At 44.5% G+C, this 5590-nt stretch overlaps 1 pseudogene; it reads right to left on the bottom strand.

Moving 5' to 3' along the window:
* Nucleotides 1-4956: 4956 nt before the first annotated feature.
* Nucleotides 4957-5074, bottom strand: LOC126105608 (5S ribosomal RNA; annotated as a pseudogene).
* Nucleotides 5075-5590: the final 516 nt, after the last annotated feature.

Below are 5590 nucleotides of genomic sequence, written 5' to 3'. Positions count from 1 at the left end.
GACGTTGTGCCATGCTGGCGACTAGTAACAAAGGTATAATCACACTTGGCGATATTCACAAATATGTGTCTGCTATGATGTATTTCTGATTGACAGAACCCAGTAAATTATCTTGGATCTCCGGGGGGGAGCATTATTAGTACTAATGGGACCCTGTCCTCTTGATATAAAAACAGAAAAAAATGGTTCAAATGGCTCTGAGCACTATGCGACTTAACTTCTGAGGTCATCAGTGCCTAGAACTTAGAACTAATTAAACCTAGCTAACCTAAGGACATCACACACATCCATGCCCGAGGCAGGATAGGAACCTGCGACCGTAGCGGTCGCTCGGCTCCAGACTGCAGCGCCTAGAACCGCACGGCCACTCCGGCCGGCTATAAACACAGAGAACAGGCGGCATGGTACTGGGTAAAAAAAGAAGAAGAGGGATAAAATAGTCGAACTAATGAGGATTCACGAAGGCAGAAAACTGAAATGAAACGTAGGGAGGAGGAAAGGAGGAACTTTGGCAGGAATAGCGGGATGACGACGATATGGGTCGTAGAACGCACGAATTGCTGCCCAATATTATGGAGTGATTACAGCTCAAATACTTCAAGCCATCAAGAGGACTGCTGCACTTCCTTACCGGACTTGGACCCTACCCGGCATACCTACGCCAGTTTGGGAAACGGGCTACACCAACGTGTGACTGTGGGGCCATACAGGGCACCCCAGACCATGTGGTGTATGAACGCCACCTCTTCGACGATGTAGCGGCACAATTAAGACTACAACTACCAAATCACGACACGTACCAGCTGCTCAGGCAAGAGGACTATTTTCATTTTCAAACCCTAAACAAACTTTCCAATGAAATATCGAGCAAAGTTTTAAAAGAATTCAGAATGAACAATCAATAATAAACTAAACCCGATTTAGACTCCGTACACCTGTGCTCTTCCGTCGCGGCGTGGACTTGACCAGCCAGTTCACGGCTGCGATCCGCCACGTCTCGGACTATGGGGAGGGTGTACCTTTTACCCGATTCTGACACTCACCGGACATGACAGTACGAATAAGTATTAGGTTAGACATAGGATAAGATAGAATAATCCCATTAGCTTAGAACTGCAGCGATTCAAATATGCTGGGCCATCCGGGTGCCACAGGCATGCCAACTGGGATTAGATGGGGGGGGGGGGGGGGGGAACGTAGGTTTGTAGTTTGTAGCACGCTGGCGCACCTGTAACGCTACAGGGAGAGTAGAGTACCTACCAAAGCAGTAGATACAGAATAATATCAACTCCAAGAAAGTAGCAATAAAACTAATATGTAGAATAAGACACCAGTAAACTGCCCATAGTGAAAATAAAAATAACAAATTTCCTAGTAACTAATTAAGATGAGCTGCAGTATTGTAAATAAGTATATATATTAGGACCCACTAATGTATAGGTGGTGGGTTAACATGTGTCATGTAGTTTGAAGAATAAAGATTTTTTTTAATTATCTTTGACGCCTTTTTGGGAACTCCCGAAGGAAACTTAAAAGGTCAACTTAAAACTTGATCCATAGACAGGAAAGGATTATCGTAGAGTAAGTATTGTGATGAAAAATATTGAGTTGGGGTAGCCGATCGCAGATTGCCTTTGCATGTGCACATTTGTACCATTAAGTGAAGTAGAAAGATGAAAAATTCTATAGTTTTAGCACCAGAGCAACAGTGGTACATCGCTTGAAGCAGGCACGCTTTGGGAAACGAAGTGTAACGATAAGAACAACTTCACTACTGCCCATTAAAATTGCTACACCCAGAAGAAATGCAGAAGATAAACGGGTATTCATTGGACAAATATATTGTACTAGAACTGACATGTGATTACATTTTCACGCAATTCGGGTGCATAGATCCTGAGAAAACAGTACCCAGAACAACCACCTCTGGCCGTAATAACGGCCTTGATACGCCTGGGCATTGAGTCAAACAGAGCTTGGATGGCGTGTACTGGTACACCTGTCCATCCAGCTTCAACACGATACCACAGTTCATCAAGGGTAGTGACTGGCGTATTGTGACGAGCAAGCTGCTCGGCCACCATTGACCAGACATTTTCAATTGGTGAAAGATCTGGAGAATATGCTGGCCAGGGCAGCAGTCTAACGTTTTCTGTATCCAGAAAGGCCCGTACAGGACCTGCAACACGCGGTCGTGTATTATCCTGCTGAAATGTAGGGTTTCGCAGGGATCGAATAAAGGGTAGAGTCACGGGTCGTAATACATCTGAAATGTAACGTCCACTGTTCAAAGTGCCGTCAATGCGAACAAGAGGTGACCGAGAGTGTAACCAATGGCACCCCATACCATCACGCCGGGTGATAGGCCAGTATGGCGATGACGAATACACACTTCCAATGAGCGTTCACTGCGACGTCGCCAAACAAGGATGCCACCATCATGATGCTGTAAACAGAACCTGGATTCATCCGAAAAAATGACGTTTTGCCATTCGTGCACCCAGGTTCGTCGTTGAGTACATCATCGCAGGCGCTCCTGTCTGTGATGCAGCGTCAAGGGTAACCGCAGCCATGGTCTCCAAGCTGATAGTCCATGCTGCTGCAAACGTCATCGAACTGTTCGTGCTGATGGTTGTTGTCTTGCAAACGTCTCCATCTGTTGACTCAGGGATCGAGACGTGGCTGCACGATCAGTTACAACCATGCGGATAAGATGCCTGTCATCTCGACTGCTAGTGATACGAGGCCGTTGGGATCCAGCACGACGTTCCGTATTACCCTCCTGAACTCACCGATTCCATATTCTGCTAACAGTCATTGGATCTCGACCAACGGGAGCAGCAATGTCGCGATACGATAAACCGCAATCGCGATAGGCTACAATCCGACCTTTATCAAAGTCGGAAACGCGATGGTACTCATTTCGCCTCCTTACGCGAGGCATCACAACAACGTTTCACTATGCGACGCCGGTCAACTGCTGTTTGTGTATAAGAAATCGGTTAGAATCTTTCCTCATGTCAGCACATTGTAGGTGTCGCCACCGGCGCCAACCTTGTGGTAATGCTCTGAAAAGTTAATCATTTGCATATCACAGCATCTTCTTCATATTCTTCCTGTCGGTTAAATTTCGCGTCTGTAGCACGTCATCTTCGTGGTGTAGCAATTTTAATGGCCAGTAGTGTAGAATGTATTTCGAGGAATAGCAAATGGAGGAGCCTCCCATACATCAGTCTCCTGCTAAAGCTTATAACGAAACACGGAAATCCGAAAAATTAAATTTTACATGTAAATGTGTATCCTACTCCGGTACAGCCGCTCGGCTGGAGCGCAAACTGACTCTCGGTTTTTATTAGATCGTACATCGAATACGCTGCGTAATTAGCTTCTTTCCAAGCTCACTTTTGTAGACAACGTCTCACGTAGTGAAGTTTCTCTTTTGGCTGGAAATAACACAGGTTATCCCTATTCAAAAAATGGCAAGGACGCACAGAATAGCGTTCAGTCACTACGCACGCTCTAAACTCAAATGTTATGCGTTGCTGGAGTAAACGAACTTTTCCAAATAACCTCGGCCTCCTCATCCTCCTCTGATTTTTGAAAACTATGTTCGCTATTAGGAGTTGAAATTTATTGAAGAACTCATTTAGTCTTTCTCCTCCCTCAATCTTACTACCAAGGTCACATTCTTGTGTAAATGTTTCTTCTATTCCTTCCCTTACCACCACGTCCCAGTTCCCCATGATAACTAGATTGCTATATCCTTTTGCATAATGAATTACCCGTTCAGCAGCCTCATATAATTTCCCTATCTTTTCACATTGTGCATGTAACGTCGGCATGTATACCCAACTATTACCAGCATTGATTTGCTGTTGATACTGATGAGAACAGTTCTATCACTGAACTGTCCCAGTAACTCACTCTCTGCCCTGCTTCCCTATTCATAACGAATCCTACACGAGTTACACCATTTTCTGCTACTGATGATATTACCCTATATTCGTCTGACCAGAGATTCGTATCTTCTTCCCATTTCACTTCAGTGACCCTCGATACATCCAGACTTAGCCGTAGCACTTCTCTTTTCAGTTCTTATAGCTTCCCTACAGCGATCAAAATTCTTACATTCAACGTTCTGACTTGTAGTATGTTAACCTTTTGTGGGTTATTCAATATTTTTCATGGTTACTTCGCACTCGGCAGTCCCCTTCCGGAGATCTGAGTAGAAGACTAATTTGGAATCTTTTGCCTACGGAGAGATCATCATAACACCTTTCTGTTACAAGTCCACAAGCGGGTAGAAATTGTGTGTGTGTTTAGTGCAACGGTTCCATTGCCTTCTGTATCCTCATTCCCGTAATTCCTGTTCTTCCCAAGGCCAACACTCTGAAACTCTGTCCGCTCCTCCGCCCTTTGACAAGACCGTTGATAGAACGAGGGTGACACCTTATACCGGGAGTCTTCGCCCACCGTTTCTGAAGATTTTTGTTCAAAATTTAAAAAGCAGTTGAGTTTGAACTCGGGGCCGACAACGTTTTCATTACTAGGCAAAGATGCGATCCCTAGGACACAAACTCGAATGTACTGCAATTGAAGTACGGAATCAACAGTTACGCCTATAATGTCATATGTATTAAGCATAGTATCGTTAACTCGCTAAGTTGGTGGCGAGACGATTCAAAATATTGTAAATATGTTATATTAATAATTAGCTGCTTGTTATAAGCTTATGTCTTACAATTAATTATGAAAGCACTCCGTCTTCAGGCCACGAGTGGCCTACCGGGACCATCCGACTGCCGTGTCATCCTCCGTGGGGGACGCGGATAGGAGGGGCGTGGGGTCAGCACACCGCTCTACCGGTCGTTATGATGATATTCTTGATCGAAGCCGCTACTATTCGGTCGAGTAGCTCCTCAATTGGCATCACGAGGCTGAGTGCACCCCGAAAAATAGCAACAGCGCATGGCGGCCTGGATGGTCACCCATCCAGGTGCCGACCACGCCCGACAGCGCTTAACTTCGGTGATCTCACGGGAACCGGTGTATCCACTGTGGCAGGGCCGTTGCCTACAATTAATTATTAATGTGACACAATTATAATTTCTAAAAGATGCGGGGCACCAAATATACTAGACATTCAAAATATTTGTTCCTCGAATTACAGCAACGTTTACCTTTCCAGTACCAGGGAGACAACAAGCCACGTAAATATTGGCGGGCACACCCCTCTAGGATCCAGCGTACTAGCTGCGCTGGCACAGACACAATCAAACTGATACAGTTTATATACTTATATGTCAGCAGAAACAGTAATTTTAAAATATGTTTCATTCCGGTAATATAAACGTCTTTTAGACGCCTGTTACTTAAGGGAAAATAAATTGTCTGAAATAAAATGCCATCTAGAGATATAAGATGTGCCTATAAAGTTTCACTATTTTAAAAAGTACCAATTTTTATGGTATATCGATAGAGAACATGTGTTTCAAGAAACCGCGATGGTACACTCGACTTGTTGAACATTATCTGTATGTATGAATCCACTGAAATTTCGTAGGAGAACGTGTAAAACGTATTTTCCCGT

The sequence above is a fragment of the Schistocerca cancellata genome, chromosome 1 (genome assembly GCF_023864275.1).
Source record: "Schistocerca cancellata isolate TAMUIC-IGC-003103 chromosome 1, iqSchCanc2.1, whole genome shotgun sequence".
NCBI lineage: Eukaryota > Metazoa > Arthropoda > Insecta > Orthoptera > Acrididae > Schistocerca > Schistocerca cancellata.
Note: the sequence above shows the minus strand (reverse complement) of the source record. Positions and strands in the feature narration are given on the sequence as shown.